At 49.0% G+C, this 20371-nt stretch overlaps 1 protein-coding gene across 8 annotated transcripts in view; it reads left to right on the forward strand.

Annotated features, from left to right (window-relative positions):
• Nucleotides 1–20371, forward strand: part of CUNH10orf71 (chromosome unknown C10orf71 homolog) — a 31217-nt gene that overhangs the window by 1716 nt on the left and 9130 nt on the right. Inside the window, exons 1-4 of one of the 8 annotated variants that reach the window (XR_004265059.1) lie at nt 451–668; nt 15848–15950; nt 18068–18175; nt 18257–18996. The gene's annotated coding sequence lies outside the window, so the exon portion shown is untranslated. The other 7 variants (XM_032266800.1, XM_032266798.1, XM_032266801.1 and 4 more) reach the window with 7 other exon arrangements.

A 20371-nucleotide genomic window follows, 5' to 3' on the forward strand; every position in this document is an offset into this window, starting at 1 on the left:
GCAGAGGACAGCTCCTTACTCCAGGAATGCGGGCGGCGGTCGTCCAGAGCCGATGATGAAACGGGCTATTTCTGCCCCGGGACATCAGCAGGGCTCCGGGCGCTGGCTCCAAGGCACACACTCTCCTGTTTTTAATGTTTCCCTAAACAAATGTTTTCCTTCCCACCTCGGGATATTTTTATTTGACTCTAGGTGCTGGAACAGCTTTAGCAATCGTTCTGGATTGAAGTTGGAATCGTGGTTAGGGTCCGGCTAAGCAGCAAGCAATTTCTCACTCCCCAAGTGATCTGTTACTCGTGGCTGATCTGGATGTAAAAATAGCAGCTGAGGCTGTTTGTTTAATCTGACTGTTACTTGACACCACGCGGGTGTTGCAGTGCGGACTGTTTGCCTCTTCCCCACCAAGAACACCATTTGGTTTCCCCCGGCTGGGTCTCTATTTAGGTAAGCTTCACGGACTTCCCGTGTCTGGCCAGCTTCTGGTCACTGATCTTCCTCAGGTGGGTAGGTTTGTGAGCTGGAGAAGGCTTGGGTCCTGAGTCCACTCTCCTATCACCTTTGGGCAGCCTGGCTAAAGAGGAAAGAAGAAGTCTTGGCTGAGGGGCAGAGCCGGGGTTCTCTCCCATTCCCGAGGAGGCCTGAGCAGCTGGACACGCAGAGAGCGGAAGGTACAGCCCAGACACTTGTCTGGCTCCTTAGCGTGGGCAGGGAGGCTCAAGCTCATGGCAGAAGGGACATTCCCAGTGGGCCGCTGCTGTGCTGGGGATGTAGTTTGGTGCCAGGGTGCTGTGCAGGGTGGTGTGTGTGTGCCGGGAGCCCACGGGTGCTGGGGCTGAGGTTCTTGGTGTGCTGGATGGGCCTCGGGGACTGTGTACCGGGAGCTGTGTACATGCGTGGCTTTGTCCTTAGGTGTCATCTGTTAGGGCTCTCTGCTCCCACATGGCTAAGTGAGTGCACAGATGTGCCCAGGCCACAGCGTTGTCAAATGGGGGTCCCCGTGGTCCCAGGTTTTCAGCAATCAGAGCTGAGGGAGGCTGGCTGTCTTGGCTCCCCCAGTGCTGGGCCAGGCAGGGTCACACCAGCTGTAACAAAGAGGAAAACTGGTGACTGCGATGTTCTGGCCCGTGGACTCTGCGAGCATGTGTGTCCCCAAAACAAAGCCCTCCACAGGCTGCCTGTTATTCCACACCCAGGGAGGGCCCCACCAGACTCTCTCGGGATAGGCTTGGCTGAGTCTAAAACTACCTCTTTAGTTTTCTGGTGGAGAAGAATTGATCATTGAGTAAGGCAGCAGTCAATGTGTGTGGAAAGCTAGAGGGCCTTAAGAAGAATCATTGTGTAGGCCTTTCAGGTAGCTCCATAAGTATAGGAACCTGCAGAGATTAAACAGACATGCGTAGTAAGTGAGGTCCTGTTTTCCAGCATTTGAGTTCCCTTTACAGTAGTGGCTAGTAACTATGGTGTGTGGTCTGAGCACCTGGTTTTGTAAATAAAGTTTTATTGGCACACAGCCATGCTCATTCATTTGCATATTGTCTAAGGCTGCTTCTATACTATATCAGCAGAGACCATATGGCAAAACTGAAAACATTTATAATGTGGCCGTTTGCAGAAAAAGTTTGCTGACCACTGTGTTACAAGAACACTTCTTGAGATGGGTCAATTTAATACAAAAAAAAAAAAAAAAAACAGTGAAAGTTCTTGCTGTCAGAATAGCTTGTAAGTCAGACTCTTCCAATGGCTGACTGGCTCCTGAGCCTCCTGCACCTTCCCAGGCCTACTTTTCAGGCCTGGCTGGTACAGGAAATGTCCAGTTTGCTGTCATGGTGCTGGGAGGGTTAGCTTAGCAGTGGAATCACCAGACACACAGCATGCCCATGTGGCCTGGGCTGAGCAGGGCAGATTGTGCTTATCGGGGTGGTTTATAAATAGCCTTCTCCGGGTGACTCAAGTCCAGCGCACATCTGCCCCTGGGTCTCTGGGACGGGAACGAGTTTGTCTGCTCTTGGATGAGCAGAAGCTCATTGGGAAGGGAGCAACTGTGTGCAGTGAGGAGGAAGGGGGCTGGTGGAATGCTGTGTACTGGAGCAGAGGGGTTTAGGTCTCCTGGAACCTGGGGAGTGAGAGGTGTGGAGAGTAGACAGGAAGGCCAGAGGCAGGCCTGCATCCTCCCACCTTGATGCCTTTTTGCCAGGACAGAAATGGTGTCATTCCTGACCTAAGGAAGCCTTGGAGACCCCTTCTGAAGCGGGGAAGCCCCATGTCTTGAAATAGCCCTATTCCTCCAGTCTCTGCCAGAAATCTCAGTAACCCAAGCCTGCTGGTGGCAACAGGGCTGGTCCGTCTTCCTCATTACCTCTTGGGATTTCATTCCATATGCCCCTGGGTTACTGGAGAGAAGCAAAGGGCTTCGAGAGAAGGCCACACTGCTGGGGCACATGGGCTGCTGCTCCCCAACAGGGCCCGGGCCCATCGAGGCTGGAGTGGGTTTTGGTTTTGTTTCCACTTGAGGGTTTAAACCTCATTTCAAAAAATCCATCCAGTCCATAGTCCTTAACTCAATCGTATACTTCATTTAGTTAATTGGAAAAACTGCAGACACCCCCTCATTTCTACTTGGTTTCCAAGGGTTGCGTGGCATGAGCTGGTGGATGGGATAGAGCAGGAAGGACAAGGGAGCCGTGGAGGTCTATCAGGACCCAAACTTGGAGCATGCAGAGCACATGCTGATGCTCAGATGTGTCACCCCCAATGTAAGTCATCAGTATCACTCTGGGATATTTCCTGGAAGGGGCTGCCTATGGGAAGAATACAGTGTGGTTAATCCATAGCCTCCTAATGTCAAGGGGAGGCAGAGCAGATTCTCAGCTGACCTGAGTTCTCAGGGGAAAGATTGAAGCCAGGTCAGTGAAAAGTGTGTTACCTTCCAAGCCCACATCAGATGGCCTGGGGAAGTCTGACAGCAAGAAAATTCCAACAACCAGTCAGCCATGAATAGCTTCCTCCCCAGACCTAGAGACCTCCCTGTCTCAGACGAAGGGAAAGGGATGTTCTTCTGGGCCATGACACGTGGCAGATGGGCAGGCCTTCCTCACATCCTCCATTCTCTGCTTGGCCAATCCCAGGGGCTCTTTTGGGCCACCCCACTCTGGGCTGTCCTTCCTTGCCTCAGTTGATCCCATCTTTCACTAAGAGCCCCCTTTCCAAGTGGACATGAGCTGCTGAGGGGCTGCAAGGCTGGCTGGAGGGAAGGATTTCATCTGGTATCTCTCCCATTTCAAAGCCTTCACCTGAAGCTTGAGGAAGGCGGGGGAAAGGGAGGGTCTTCGGTTTGCTTGGGAAGCCTCTGAAGGAGTTTCCGAGGCTCTCTCCCTACTGCCCACTGTGTTTAGAGGCTGGTTCTAGACCTGGCACCACTGAGCCTGCCTGCGAGGGCCAGGTCATGCCAGGTCACATTGGAGCTGCCCCTTGGCTTGCCCTGTCCCAGGCTGCCAGGCCACAGTAGCTCCACCAGCTCATCCTCTCACCTGGCCCTGTCTGCCACCCTCAGAGGCAGATCAGCCCGAAGACTGCAGAGGTCAAATAGTCCAAGCTCAAGCCGCCTGGGCTACACCCAACCAGATGAGAGCCATTTCTTGCCCTCAGTTTGCCCACCATTTCCCCTGTGGAAATCATTGGCTGCGGACCTCCCATGGCAAAGCTTTGGAGTATCTGGTTTCATTCTCAACCATCCAGCATGGTGGGTCTTGTGAACCCCCTCATGGAGGCAGGCTTGGCAGCTTGGAGACATTGAGTAATTTTCCCAAGGATGCACAGTGAATGAGGGGCTTGAGATCTGAATGCAACACCCATGTCTTGTCCTAACTGCCTACTGATACCTACGGCTCTCTTCACCACCCAACAGATTCTCTAGAAAGGAGGCCATCCCATCACCAAAGAGTCAAAATGTTTCTTAGGAAAAAGAAACCTTCCATAAGAAAGCTGAGCATGGCTAGGGAGGCACACAGGCTTCACCCCAGCTCCTCAGGACTTCAGGAAGTTGCCCAGGGTGCTGCAGGGATTCCACACTGCACTGGAAAGCCTGTGGCTCTGCAGGGGACACAGGACAGGAAAATCTGGGTTCATAGGTCAGCCCTGCCACTTCTCAGCAAGCCCCCTGGACCTCAGCTTTCTCCTCTGTAGAATAGCAATAATAGCTCCCACATCAAACAGTCCTGCAAGCATTAACTGAGCAAACGTATGAAAAGTTCCAGGCATGTGGTAGAAATGCAAGGACTGCTCTCCTCACTCCGCTCTCCTACTTGGAGATTTTTTTCCTCTCACTTAAACTCCAGCTTGGGCCTGTACCTTCCAGAAGTCGTCAAGGAGAAAGTCTGATGCCTCAGGGTTCAGCTAGTTCATGCTCACAACTGAGTGGGAGAGCAGCTGGCACCATGCAGGATGGACCCCAGCCCCATGGTGACCACGCATGGTGATCACCGCCCCTCTTGCACAGAAGAGGTCGTGGATCTGAGCACCTTCAGCATGTGGATTGGGTGGAAGGCCAAGCACGAGTGTGGACATGATGTTCCCGCCTTGGAGCCAGGCTCAGGACAAGGGCAGACACAGCACAAATCACAGCCATTGACAAGCATCAGACCCAAGTGGCCCAAGAGACTATGACTTGTCACTACAACCTCCCTGAAGTAGGGGCAACCTCCCATCACTCCCCGATCAGCTTTCTCCAGGTGTGGTCTCAGGGCCAGCAGACTTCCTGAGTCCTGGGCGGGACCAAGCACTGTCTGCTTAGCCAGCCCTCAGGGCATTCTGAAATGCACAAGGTTGCCGCCTTAGGAAGGGAAAGGGGGCAAGGGGCCGGCACTGTTCTCAGACACAACAGGAGGTGCTCCAAGAAGCCAAGTTTTTCCCATCAACACAGCTATAGGTTGAAATAAACATGGTTGTTAGAGGAGCATCTTTCAGCTTTAAATTTGGAAGGGGGAACTGGGCTGGCCACACCGGAATGCCTTTCCTTGCCACGAGGAATTCCGTGAAGCAGTTGGGTGTCAGTCAGCTCCTCACACTGCACTGCAGGAGCTCGTTCTCCCCTTTCCTTCCCCTGGCTGAGCCACCTCATCACTGCTGTGCTGGTTGGAGAAAGGACAGTGGTCATCTACCAGCTACTTCCCAGCCTCCCGCAGGGACATGAGGGGAAGGCCAGGCACAGCTTCAGACCTATGAGGGAGGCTTAGGAATTGCCAGGGGTGCTCTGTGTGAGGTCCTCTTCTCCTTATCCCAGATGCACGCCGCTTCATGGCTTCCAGGGCAGGGAAGATAACCTCTGCAGGAGAGCCAGGTCCTACACATGCCTCCTCTAGCTTTACTAAAGCCAGTGCTCCCTGGTGGGACAAGACGCAGAGGGAGATAGGTGAGAAGGTGCTAGGAGAAAGGTTGCTGCCCCCTCCTCACCCTGCATGAAGCTGGTGGCAGATAGACCATCTTATCTCTTGTCTCTCTGCCCTCGCTGCATTCTACAGAGACCTGGCCCTGAATCCTGGCTCTGCTGCTCTCTGGCTGTGTGACCTTAAGCAAGTTCCTCAACCTCTCTGACCCTCAATTACCTAAAATTCCTTTGGTGTCAGCCCTACTGAATTTGCCAGTTGTTACGTCCATTGGGTGAGGCCATGGATATAGAGGGTGAGACAGGTGGCAGGAGCTCCATCAACAGGATGGGTGTCTGAGACTGCCGGGGTGCTAACACTTGGTGACAGCTTCTCCAGCTCTGCTTCTCTGCCTGTGTCACGCAGCCTCATGGCACCAGTTTACATATGAGGAACCTGGTATATAGATGTTGCCATGGACTCTGTAGAATCCCTGCCCTCCCGTGGTTCTCAGGAGTCCTGCCTGAGTCTCCTGTCTCTGCCAAGCCCGGCACCCTCCAGGGCTGCTTTCAGGGGGCTCCCCTCCCCGTAAAGCCTGGCTCTTTTCCCAGGGGCTGGAGAGAGGATGGTTCCTGAGGAGATATCCCCATCCCAACAAATGCCTCTTCCTCCAGGAGCTGGGCTTCTGTCTAGACAAGGCTCTCTCCAAGGTGGAATCTGGTCATAAGTTACAGTTGTCTCTTCACCACCACGTCCTGATCCATAAGCCTCAGGCTGCTGGGTCTGCCTTTCCATTCGCCCCAAAGTCACCAAAGCAAGACTGAGGCTCACACAAGTTGAGTGGCAAGTCCAAAATCTGTCTGATTCTGAAGCTCTTAACTGGAGAGCTGTGTGCCCCACTAGGTTTCAAGGTCCTTGCACCCCATGCTGTGGAATCCCAGGTGTGATGGGGTATGGGGAATAGAAGGACATCCTATGACCACAGGTCTCAAGATGAGCTCAAAGGGGGCCTGAGGGTGAGAACCAGGAGTATGGAAAACTGCACAGTAGCCAGGGGCAGGTTGGTCCCCAAAGGCACAGCATGGTGCTGAGCAGAGACTCTTAACCTGTAGCTGGCATTCCAGAAGCTGCTAGAGGACGCTCTCTAAAGACAGGTGAATGGGACCACCACTTCTCTAGGAGCCCCAGGTTCCTGCCCCACACCACCAGGTGTTAAATTCTGCACTACACATTTCTCCTCTGTAAAGAACAAGAGTAACTCCTGTGTCATGAGGCTATTGTGAATATTGATTAAATAATAAATATTAATTAATAATATTAGGTTATAAAGTACCTTTATACCAGGTGCTCAGTCCCCACTCAGCGGATAAGAGAAATTTCTCTCATCCACTCATTCATTCACTTGCTTAGCAAATAAATGGTCCCATGCGAGGCACAGGCACTGTGTGGGAACTGGAGACATAGCCTGGAGCAGAAAGGCAAGGCCTGGACCATGGACCTGCCACCAGGGGGTGGAGTCTCCTCCCCTCCCCAGGTGAACCTGGTCAGTCACTGTGTTTGGGCCTTGGGTCTCCAATTCTCCATCCAGATGAAAATCTGGCATTACCATAAACAGGGCAGCCATAAGTTGGACCTAATTAGGTATGCCTGAAACTTCTGGTCTCAGAGAGTTGTGTTTTTTTTTTAATCACTGTAGATCATAAGTCATTATTAAGTCCTGAAGTCACTTAGTAAGTTGTGAAGAGGTTTTTTAAATGAAATAATAAAATAGATTAGGTTGGGGCATACATATAAGAAGGGTAAGCTTTGCTTTGTCAAGTTTCCCTTGATACATATGTCTCCAAGCATGTTCTGTGCCATGATGTGAATGCATTTCTTACCACATGTAGAGGAGAAATCTCTGCTCTGCAGAGACACAGGGTGTGCGTGTCATTCACTCGCTCCCCAGCAACCTGACAGGTGAGGTGCAGGGCTGCAGTGGCCAGGGCTTTCTGAACCTTCTTCCGGTTCAGGCATCCTCCCTGCTGTGGTGGGGACCCAGGACCTGGTGGGTTGGCTGGCTCCAACATCGAGAGACTCTCAGGCAGTGCCTGCCGTGGGGACTGATTCCATGAAAATTCCTGTGTCCAGCATGGGGAGCAACCTGAGGGGCAGCAGTGCCGGAGGCAAGCACAGCCAGGCTGGTTTTGTTATCCCTATTTTCCAGGTGTAGCAGTTAAGTGACACCCATGATGACAAACTTTAGAACTGGGTCTCAGCTCTTTCCACTGCCAGCACTGCTTATATGATGACTCTGTCATGTCAGGTCCTGCCATTTCCAGAATCCAGGGCAAGATGTTCCTGGGAAATGTGGAGGGGAAGAGCAAGTGAGTACATGAACAAGTGAAGGCAGGAAGGACAGCCCGGTGCTGGGCCAGTGCTCGCTCCCTGATTCTCTAACAGTGGTTCTCAGCCAGGGGTGATTTCTCCCTGAGCCTTGGGCAGTGCCAATGATGTGAGGGCTGAGAAAGTCTGTTGGGAGCACCTGTGCCAGGTCATGGTGTGGGGTCCACTTGCAGATGAGAAAGTCCAGGCTCTCACGTGCCATGTATCTCTTAGTGCTGCTCTGTACTCTTCAGCCATGGTTGCTGAGTGGTTTCTTCAACCACTATCCCTGGGGCATACTGGACTTCTACCTGCTACAGGATTTAGAGGCCTCTACACATGTAATGTGGTTTGTGGAAGATTCAGACTCCCACCAGGCCGACACTGCCATCATGGCACCCAACCACATCCTGTTCCTAGGGCTGGACAAAGCCAACCTTGTTCTCTCCCAGGGCACAGGATCTCAGGATCAGTTTGGGAGCCTTTGGCTTTCCCAGTCTAGAACCTGAGTTTGGATCCAGTCAAGCCAGGCCAGTCTGCAGGCTGACACCCCTTTCCCATGTGCCAAATATCAGGCTAGTGGAGCCCAAATGGCCAGACCAGGTGTACAGTGACCTCTATGCAAATCAAAGCTCTGCTTTACACGCAAAAGAAGCACCGCCCAGTGGAAGCCAATCTAAGGCCATCAGAGGTAAATGCACTTTTACAAAGCAACACCCTCCCAGGATCCATCCAGTTCTGGAGCAAATGGCCCAGGTCAGCCCTGCACATGGCTGTATCTCCAGCACCAAAACAGGCGGCAAGTCACACTTATGAGATCCAACGCTTTCTTCTTATGAACTGATAATTTCTGATTTCCAAAAGTCCAAAGAGGTTACAAAGACACAGCAAGCCCCACATGGGAGGAGCTGAGGAGGCATCATTCTGGCACCAGAGAGCAGGGCACTGAAGCGGAGGACTGGGTGAGGCCCCGCCCAGCACTCCCAGGCCTTAAGCAAGGGACCAACAGTTGACCCAGCCAGTTACAGCTCAGTTTCGTCAGATGTAAGATGGTGAGGGGAGCCTATCATGCCGAGTGTTACTGAGGAATATGTGAGCACAGGCAAGTGCAGGGGTCAACCTGCTGCTTCACAGACACTCAACACATGTCGGCTGTCCTCACCTGAAGGACCTCAACTGAGGAAGTCAATTTGCCAATTCATTGTTGGCTGCTATGGGCTGAAGGTGTATGCTCCAAAATTCATTGGGATTACCCCAATGGAATGATATTAGGAGGTAGGGCCTATGGGAAGCAATTCAGTCATGAGGGAGGGGTCCCCTATGATGGGATTAGTGCCCTTATAAGAAGAGACACGAGAGGGCTTGCTTATACATGTGCACTCTCGCTCTCTTTCTCTGCCACTTGAGGATACAATAAGAAACTGTCCACTTACAAGCCAGGAAGAGGGCCCTCACCAGACATCGGATCTACCAGTTCCTTGATCTTGGACTTCCCAGCCTCCATAACTGTGAGGAGTAAATGTTGATTTTAAGCCTCCCAGCCTACGATATTTCAGTTCAAGCTAAGACATTCTCCTCATAAAGCAGAGAACGTAGATAAGGACATTCCCCTCTAAAGCAAGAGGGCTGTTAGAATTGCACAGAGAGGTCAATTGCCTCGGCCTAAAACTGACCAGCAAAGCACAGGTCCAGAGCAAGGTGCCCTGTGGCGTGGGGTGGTGCAGGCTGTGTGTGCTGTGCATCTGCGGGTGGAGGACCCTCTGTGAGCAGGACTCCAGGCTGTGCATAGACAAGGAGGAGTTGTCACACTTCACTCCACTGAACTGCTCCTCAGACATGCCTGAGTCAGTGATTCAGAAAACCAGCCCAGAAAGAAGAACAAGAGGAATCAATTCCAATTTGTTAGAGCCTTCTGGGTGTGATAAAGTCAACCCCTGCCATCTCCACTGTCTTCCTGTTTCCCCTTCTCTAAGAATTGAAAGCACCATTCAATTAAGGTAATTAAATTCACCCGAAGATCTTGGGCTCAAAACCACACTACCGGCAAGTGGTCAAACCCAGCAACAAAGCAAACCCCAATGGCTTCCTGTGGAAAGATGGGCAGGGAAGAGGAGGAAAATGGAACGTATCTTCAGCAGGTCAGGAGCACACCCTGGGCCTGCAGGGGAGCCCCCAGCTCTGCAGAGCCTAGCTGTCTGAGCCTCCAGCAGCACCAGAGCCCTCCCCAAACAGGATCCTTCCATGTTTACGGGCTGAATCAAAGGTTTCACTTCTGTGGATGTCTGGGAGAACTGAGCTGAGAAGATCCTTAGGACATGACATGAAAGTTAAATGAAACCCTCCTTTTCTTCCCCAGAGCCACCAATTCTCCCATGAACTCCACCCCATGAGCCATAAGCAGGGCTGGCAACACCTCCCAGGACATGCCCATGGGAGCCTCAGTCCACAGGCCACAGGTTAGGGGTTTCATCCTGGAGAAAGCACAAGGTGGTAAGGTGGTGAGCCCAGGCTGACTTCACCCCCAGTTCTTCCCTGTCTACATGCTATGTGGCACTGAGCAACATCCTGCACCTCTCTGTGCCTTCGTTTCTCAACCCAGAAGACAGTGACAAGGCCCACTCAGCTTGCCTCAGAGGAGTCATGAGAACCAAACAAGAGCGTAGATGCTGACGTTTGTTATGAACTACAGGGTGATGCAGACACATGAGCCGTGACTGTCACTGTGTCATCCCAGTATTGACTCACCGCATTGGCTTCCTCTGATTGTGATCCACTTTGAGTGCTAAAAGTTGGTGCCACCCTTGGGTTGCCAGATTTAAAAGAAGAAAAAGAAGAAGTCGTCCAGTGGAATTTGAATTTCAGATAATGAATAATTTTTTTGGTATGAGTGTATCCCACGTATTGCATGGAATACACTTACACTAAAAAAGCATTTATTATTTATTTGAAATTCACATTTCACTGCGTGTTCTGCATTTTTAATTTGCTCAGTATAGCAGCCTGGCCATGCCAGACCACCAACTGTTGCCTCTGTACAGTGTCCCCAGGACCACCGAGACCCAGCCCCAAGCCTGCTTTGTCACTCACCAGCTGTGAGACGTGGAATATCCGGGTCCTCCCTCTGAGGATGCTTTGTCTCACCTCATGGGTGATTGTGGTCCCTGAGCTGGGCCCTCTAGGGTCACCAAGTAGGGCTCTGGTCCTGTGGACCTGACGCACTCCTCAGCTATGTGGGACAGGCACCTGCAATAGGGCCTGGCATGTAGGGATGATGAGTCTCCTCTGCACTTCCTGTCCTTACAGCCTGGACACATGAGGGTCTGGGGCAGATCAGCAAAAGCTAGACTGCATGAACTTCTCAGGCCTGGGCTGGCTGCCAGCTGGGGGCCCAGAGAAAGACAAGGAGAACATGGACCTCTGTCCCTCTGCACACCACAATAAACCTCGGTCATCACATCTGAGGGTCCAAGAATTGCACTCAGCAACCAGCACTGAAAACATTTCCCAGTGACCAGAGTGCACCAAGCACCCTGCAGGCAAAAGATGAACCAAGACAGGGACCTCACACCAAGGATCTCAAAGTCTAGTAGGACACAGAGATTCACCGCTGTGAAAGAAGAATAAAGCAATGTAAGGGATAAAAAGGGAAGAAAAGATTCTACAAGGAACGGAACAGAGGAGGAAGTTGTCAGCGGCTGTGGCTGAGGACAGAGAGAGACATTCCAGACAGAGGGACTGCTACTTGAGGGATCCAGTCCAGGACACTTGGGTCCTGTGGGAGCAGGCAGATCTCCTCTGCCAAGAGGGCCTTTAGGGTCATGCATAGGCATTTGTAAGGAATTAGGAGGGAGAGAGAATTGCATCCGCAAAAAGCAGCACATCCAGTCAATAATAACAGCAATATGAGGCGTGGCATGGAAAAAAAGCATCATGTGAGAAAACATTTCGGAAGAGTTAGAATTTAGCAATGACTGTGCAAAGGTTATTTCGGTGCTCATCTCAAGGAAAAGCTGATTCATGGGGATCCATGCTCAGATTGAGTTTGTTTGACGTATTCTGATTCAAAAGATGACCCTACAATTAGGAGAAGACAATTACACATTCTTGAGTGTAATTCTCCAGGTTCCAAGGATACAGGGCACTCCCAATTCGCCTATGCACATATTCACAGTGGGCGTGGCAGACCCTTCGCTGTTCTGCAGGGGCTCAACTGGAAAGTCCATTTTTAAATTCTTGCCCGAAGATCCTGTTTCACCTGGTGTGCTCTGGTGTTTTGCAGAACCTTCTCCACCTGATGCGAGTTTGGCCCGGGTCAGCAGAGGAAGTGCTGGAGGTTTGCAGAACAGGATGCCGTTGAGTCCTGCAGAGTTGCTAGAGGTACAGAGCAACGCCAGCATTTCGTCCACTGACCCAGTAATTTAGAAAACGCATCACCATTCACACTGTGGCTGTAAGCAGAGCCCCAAGTAATGCACTCAACAAATGTTTGCTGGATGCTGGCCCTCCAGAAGGCATCAAAGCCACTCCCCAACTTAGAGCACTGAGAGTGAGAGCCACAAGAGGGACCAACTGGGAAATGGCAAAGTCAAGATGAAGTCACCTCTCATCTCTCCCTGGTAAAAACGCACTCTGAACATACACAGTACATGCCATGCTGCCGACGGACGCCTTCTCCAGAGCCAGCCAGTCAACAGTCTCTAAGAACAATCCCATCCACCTGCTTCCATCTCTTACCAGGGGGAATTTTTCATATTTGGGGGTTTGGAATCAGAAAGCAAATAAAATCCACTTGGATTCAAATTCACTAATTTGAAATTTGTGATAATTCTGTGTTCATTGAATTATAATTGACCGTCAATAAAATAAGTCCTGCTAAGCCTGTCAACAGTGTGAGTAATATCATGACAGGTGGAGGGGTTTGCTCATTTATTTAACAGAGATTGCTTGCACTGTGCACTATGCTACAAGAAAAAGAAACAGACAGGCATGGATCCCCGCCACCAATAAGCCCTCAGGTTAGCAGGAGGGACAAACATTAAACAACAAATCATTCAGTTAAATGCTCAATTATAATTACGGTAAGTGCCGCAAGATGATAGGTATAGCCTATGATAAAGGGATTTAACGGGCGGACTTGGAATAGCCTGAGGAAGCTGCGTTATTGAAGGGACACGTGAACTGGGCTCCAAAGCACGTGTTGGAATTAACCCGGTAAGGATGGAAGTAAAAAAGTCCAGGCAGAGGGAATATCATGTGCAGAGGCCCTGAGGCAGGAAGTAGGGTGGTGTGTTGAAGAAGCTGGAAAAAGACCAGGGCAGCTGGAAAGCCAAGCATGAGGGAAAAGATCGCACAAGGTGTGGACGGAAAGAGAGGATCTGTTTAAGAAGATTGATCTTCATTCCTTAAAACTGGAAAGCCTTTGAGGAATTCTAAGCAAGAGGTCAATATGAACAAGTTCGAGTGTTGAAAGCTGTCTCTTGGCATAGGGCAGGAATGGGCTCCTGCAGTGGTTCAAGGATCTGAGACAGCAGTTTGGGACACACAGGGACCATGGAGATGGAGACCAGGGTAGAAGGAGGAGAACTTTGGAGATGAAACTCACGGCAGTAGGAAATGGATGTCAAACGGGAAGGCATAGGGAGGAAAAGGAGGAAGTCAAAGGTGATGTCAGGTTTCTGGGGTCCCCAGGGAGAAAGCCAGCTTGCAGAAGGCTCATGGATTCTGCTTTAAACATGTGGGTTGGAAGGGCTGTGAGATGGGTACCAAGCTGCCTGGTGGATGGGAGGAGGCATGGACTGCCGCCAGGCAAATGGCCTGGCCTGGTCACGGCCTCAGTGTGTGGATGCTTGCAGGGACCACGGTGTGGGGACAATCACCTGAATGGAGATTGTGGAGTGATAGGAGAAGAGGTTCCATGGCTGAGAGCAGAGGAAATCCAGCAGTCAAGGAGAGGAAGAGCTAAACATCCAGACAGGGAGGAGAGAAGAAAAGAGTCCAAGTGAAACAGCATCTCAAGTAGACAGTGGCCATGCGTCTAGGTTGCAGCCTAAAAGTTAAGTCAGATGAGGAGCAAAAATGGCCCAACAGAAGATCCATCAGGGAGGAGTGAGGGCCAGACACTAAAGGCTGAGTGAAACGGGTAAGGAAATAATGGAGGTAGGGAGGAGATAGGAAGCATTTAAGAGAATAGTCTTTGAAGGCCATAGACATAAATAGGAATTGACCAGGTCATGATTAAATATTGATGTTTATTTCTATGCATTCATTAGACCAGGTTCCAAGACCTTGTTTAGAGCATGGCCCTGCCAGGTGCACTGTATCCTCCATCATGCTGCCTGAAGGGAGCATGCCCTTTCACTGGCAAAGTGCTCTATGAGCAAGACTTTTCACCAGTTCAGAGTGGCTTCCTTTAAATGCTTCAAAGTGGTGAGCAAGACAGATATTTGCTGGCCTCTGGAAAATTCATTCCAGCAGCAATGTCAGTGAGTCCATCAGGCAACTGCCTAGGGCAAAAGCCCAAGCACAGGGTGAGGGGTCCCCTAACCATTCACAAAATAAATGCCGCCATGTCGTTCTGCATCTCAGTCTCATCCATGTGTGGCACCAGGTGGGTTTCGTTTTCATCCCTAAGTCAGATCTCAGTGGAGCTGCAGACAGGGGTGTGGCCTTATTATTTAGAGCTCCAAATGGATCGATCTGAATTTTTCGGAAGGCCGTAAGACCCAAGGCCAGGAGTCTTTCTCAACAAAATTCCTATTATCTTTTCCCTTTTTTTCTGTGTCTCAAAAAAAAATTTTTTTTTGCCCTCCAGGAAAAAAAATCAGAATAAAGATAACCCAATTCAGAGCATTACCACAAATGGTTATTGAGCTTCTATTTATTGAGTTCAGTATACAAAGGTATACAAGACTCCCTTCCTGGGTTCAAGGGGCTTCCTTTCTAGTTAAGGAGAGAAAGCAGCGATTATCAGTTCTTGAAACATATGGGTCACAATGTATGAAGTGACAACACGGCTGAGCTATGGAAAAGGTAAACCCAGCATGCTTTGGGAACACGAAGGAGGCCCATTTAAGCCAGCCTGGGGAGTCAGGGATGGGTCCTCACCGTATGGTGGTAGACACAAAGCACCTCTGTGATTCTCCAAAGACATAGACTCCACAAATTCAAGCTACTATGATTATTAATATTATTAATAAACTACCTTCAACTAGATTAATATCCAGGAGCTACAAGCTGGGAAAGGTCTTATGGAAACCCCAAAGGTCTGCATTTAAAATGTGCAGAGTGGATTTATTTTAATTAGTTCACTCTTCATTCTGAGCATTGTGAAAATCCTCCTGGGCAGCTTTTTGGTTCTTTTAGCTGTCAGAAGACTCAAGCCTCCTGCCAACAATGAATCCAATACTGTGCTGCCATTGCTGAGTGGACTCAACTTTCACTTCTCCAGTTCTCTTTGCTGCAAAACCCAACTTATCAGTTCACTGGGAAAAGGGCCTTGGGTCAGATTTTACTAGCAAAAAGTAATTCACAGCTGGTTCAGTCAAATTAGAAAACTCAAAGGCTTAAAACAGGTTTCTAAAAATGTCTTGGACCATCGACAAATTAATGAATATTAGAAGAGGTATAAACAGTCAAAAATGTCTGTTTTTTAGAATTTTGTTGAGCTCAAGTATGGATTCCTTTTCATTTTTGAAGGCCAACTACACTGCTGTATAACTGACATTTAAAGGTACTTTGGGTCGGGCATGGCGGTTCAACCCCGTAATCCCAGCACTTTGGGAGGCTGAGGCAGACAGATCACTTGAGGTCAGGAGTTCAAGACCAGCCTTGCCAATATGGTGAAACCCTGTCACTACTAAAAATACGAAACTTAGCTGGGCATGGTGATGCACACCTGTAATAATCCCAGCTACTTGGGTGGCTGAGGCACAAGAATTGCTTGAACCTGGGAGGCAGAGGTTGCACTGAGCCAAGATCACACCATTACACTCCAGCATGGGTGACAGAGCGAGACCCAGTCTCAAAAAATAAAATAAAATAAAAGATACTGAACTTCTTCACTGAACTTGCGCTTGGACCTTTGGTCATTTGGGTTCCACTGAAATTATTTTTCTTCTTTCTAGATGGGCAGTGATGACACCAAATATAAGCATAAAAAGACGTTTTGAAACTACAGATCCTAAAACCCAACACAGCAGGCTCCTGCAGCTTCCAGTGCTGTAACAGGTATGGAACTAACTCAACAGCAGCATATAGAAACACCTCTGTTTTGGCCACTATGCTGAATGGTACAATGGCGGCTGGGGGGAGAATGAGGTCAAGTTTATGACTGTCTCATCTGACCTCAGGTATATCAAATCAGAATTGAAGAAATTATCTGAATAAAGGTAGGAGAGTGGGGAGAGAGGGTCTCTTTTTCCTGAGGCAGAAGCATTGTGGTTATTTTCTGAATGCTCTGAAGATCAGTGAATATCCTTCACCACTGTTTGGAATGAGGATGTAAACCCTGGATTAGGTAGGGTTCTTCAGCCATAAGCAATAGAAGCAGAAACTGAACAAATGAGACAAAAATGCATATGTATTAAAAGAAAAATGGAGGCCTTGTAGACTCAAGGTGATGGCTAAAGTTCCAGCTAGGAAGTGTCAGGGGCCAGGCATAGTGAAAGCCCTACCACCGGCAAGGAAGCCTGAACACACGTCTGTCCTTGTGTGGGTCCAGGAGAATTGCCACAGTCCATAGGCCTGCCCTAGGTCTCACACCTGCTCTTGGCTCTGGGGAGCCTCTGCAGGCACCTTGACTTTCAGCCCCACTAAGACTGAAAACCAAAGGGAGAGGAAATTTCCCAAAAGGAATCAAGTGCTTTTTCTCAGAGGATGCAAGCTGAATATTCAGAAAACAAATAGCAAATACCTACTAATCTGAGGATATGTTTAATTGGGTAAAGGCTGCTTGCTTGACTTTATCTAAGCTTGTAAATTTAGGTCTACAACTAACCTGTTTTTATCTAAATGAAAACGATCTTATTCTCATTCAAAGTGTAGAAACCCCCAATATTACTGAATTCAGCCATTGTCAAGATCAGAATCCCAGCACTGAGGACACCAGGAGACTCCTGACCATTTTTATAGGATCTCAGGGTACAGAAAACCTGACTCACAGTGGTCAAAGCCACTCAGATTCCATCAAATCCCACGCCAGCCTCGATAACACAGACTCGAGTGGGATGGTGCAGCCACGGGCTCACAGCTTAGCAGTGCTGGCCGGGACCTGGGCTCCTCACCCGTCCACACTGCCACCCTCTGCAGGTTGGCCTTCAATGGCCATTGCTTGTCTCAGAGCTGCAAAGTGAATTCAGTGTTATGGTTGAGTCATGCACCCCTGCCAAAAGACTCTCATAACTTCAGAATGTGACTTTGTGGAAATAAGAGCGCTACAGAGGTATTATACGTAGTTAAGATGAGGTTTTTAAGGTAGGCTCTAATCCAGTATGACTGGTATCCTTATGAAAAGGGGATATTTGTGTAGGGCACAGTGACTTATGACTGTCATCCCAGCACTTTGGGAGGTCAAGGCCGGCAGATTACTTGAGCCTGGGAGTTCAAGACTAGCCTGAGAAACATGGTGAAACCCCATTTATACAAAAAATACAAAAATTAACCAGGTATGGTATAGTGCACCTGTAGTCCCGGCTACTTGGTAAGCCAAGGCAGGAAGATCACTTGAGCCCAGGAGGTCGAGGCTGCAGTAAGCCATGATTACGCTGCTGCACTCCAGCCTGAGTAACAAAATGAAAAAAAAATTAATAATTAAAAACTTTAAAAAATTTTTAAAAAGGAAAAATGAAGACACAAACAAGCATAGAGGAAAGATGATGGGAAGACACAGGGAGAAGATGGCCATCCTCAAGCTAAGGAGAGAGGCTAGGACAGATTCTCCCTTACAGCCCTCAAAAGGAACTGACCCTGCAACACCTCGATTTTGGACTTCCAGCCTCCAGAACTGTGCGGCAATACATTTTCAATGTTTAAGCCATTGTTTGTCATGGCAGCCCCAGCAAAGAAATCAAGTAGTTTCTGGCTTCTTGTCTGCATTCAAGGTAGGAAGAATGGTACTGACAGAGCAGAGACAGCAGGAATTATTCCTTTGACCAGAAAGGCAGGAACTTTCACGGACTGTTGGCTGCTTCCATTGCTGTGACCACAGGCATATCCCCTGACCATGCTAGCTGCTTGGGAATCTGAAGATTGGAGCGTGTGTCTTCTACTGGGGAAGATGTGAGCCCAGCCAGCCTTAGGGTCTCCCCTGCTCCCCATGCAAGCTGATGCTCTTTCCTTGTATGCAGCCTTCTAAAAAGCATATGCTGTTGTGAGTGTGTGCTTTCCATGGAGCCAGCAGCCTGCCTTTCAAGGTAGGGCTGAGGAGCCGGTGCAGAGAAGCCTTCCCAGAGCAGGTCAGTATCTCCTCATCAGCTCATTCAGTCCACTAGAACTCAGGTCCCATCCTTTCTCCAGCTCAGTTCTGTCGTTCACAGAAACAAGTCTGTCTGCTGATGAATCAACATTGGAAAGTCACCAGAGTGCTGTGGTCAAGAGATGGAAACAACAAACCCCAGTGATGCCTGGCCTCCAGGGTGAAAGACAAACATCACTGACAGCCTGGCAGCTCTGAGCTATGCCAGGATGCTACCCCTAAACTCCTGGAGCCTTGCAGCGAAGCAACATGATCCCCACTCTAAAGAAACAGAATGGTTGCAATCTCACAGCACACATGCAGATGAGAGAGATGCACTGAAGTGGCTGGCAGCCAGCCTGTGGTCCCTCAGCAAGGGGACATGGAGCCTGGGGCTTCTGACATGCAGCTCGGCCTCCCTGATGGGAGCACCTTCACTGTCCATCTCCTGGAGCAATAGCAGTGACTAAGGCCAGCCAAGCAAAAAGGGAAGAGCGTCGCCTGCTCAGCTCTGCTGCTGTGAATGGGAGTTGTCTGGCAGTGTTTGATCTGCCATATGAACGCTTAGCAGCACCCTGCTAGATGTCCGCTGTCTTAGACACCCCTCACTTGCATGCACTCCGGGATCCATACATGCTATTTTATGTAACTTTTAGCGTACCCATTCTCTTATCCCCTGCCCCAGGCCGGGCAATGTTCTAGGCAATGGGAGGTATGTGTCCCAGGTGGAGCAGTAAGTATTCCAGAAGGCAGCAGCATCTGCAGACAGGATTCACAAGAGAACGCCATGCAGCACCATGCACCCATCAGGATGGGTACTATCAAAAAAGAAAAAAACAAAGCAGAAAATAACAAGTGTTGGCGAGGACGTGAAGAAACTGGAACCCTTGCACACTCTTGGTTGAAATGAAAATTGATGCAGCTACTACGGAAAACAGAAAAGAAGCTCCTAAAAACAATTAAAAATAGAACAGCCATATAATCCAGCAATTCCACTTCTAGGGATATACCCAAAAGAATTGAAAGCAGGACCTTTGAGAGAGATTGCACACCCACATTTGTAGCAACATCAGTCGCAATAGCCAAAAGTTGGAAGCAACCCAAGTGTTCATCAATGGAGGAATGGGGAAGCAAAATGTGATATATACACATGCATATACACACACTATATATATATATATATATATACACACACATACATATACACACTATGTATATATACATACATATACACACTATATATATACACATACATATACACACAATATATATATATACATACATATACACACTATATATATACATGCATATACACACTATATATATATACACACATACATATACACACAATATATATATACACATACACACACTATATATATATACATACATATACACACTATATACACACATACATATACACACAATACATATATACATACATATGCACACAATATATATACATATATGTGTGTATATATGTATATATCACACACATACACACATATATATAGTGGAATACTATTCAGCCTTGAAAATGAAATTCTGGCACATGCTATAACACAGATAAACCTTGAGGACATCATGTGACTGGGGTCCCCATGTCACAGCAAGACAGGAGGGCTGGAGACATGCCAGGGATGCTGACTTCCCCTCCCTCCAGGCTCCTGCAAGCACGTCCACTGCCCACCCCCACGGGCTGGTCCCAGAGGTAAGGGGCCCAGGCAATGCAGACTCTGGGGACCGTATCCTCTTGGGGTGGCTCTGGGATGAGGGGCAATCAGTGAAAAGACAACCTAGCAGTCCCCACATGCCTTCCACTGACATTCTAATCATGGGTAAACCACAAAGATGTAAACTGAACCTTATGCTCAGTAACATGAAGAAAATAAACCAGGCACAGAGAGAAAGATGAGCAAGGAGGAAATACTCCATGGAATATCAGGGAAGGGCTCTGCAAAAACACCACTGAACTTCAGGCACTGTATGGGTCCAATTCTGCGGAAGACCAGAACCAATAGGATATGTTGGTACAGAGAGATAGCAATCTATTTTAAGGAATTGGCTTGAATGACTGTGGAGGCTGGCAAGTCCAAAATGGGCATAGCTAGAGACCCAGGAAGAATTGATGTTTGGAGATAAGTATGCACCCGTTGAAACCATCACCACAATCCATGCATAAACCCATCCATCACCT

The sequence above is a fragment of the Sapajus apella genome, unplaced genomic scaffold (assembly GCF_009761245.1).
Source record: "Sapajus apella isolate SASKATOON/1434 unplaced genomic scaffold, GSC_monkey_1.0 scaffold161, whole genome shotgun sequence".
Classification (NCBI taxonomy): Eukaryota; Metazoa; Chordata; class Mammalia; order Primates; family Cebidae; genus Sapajus; species Sapajus apella.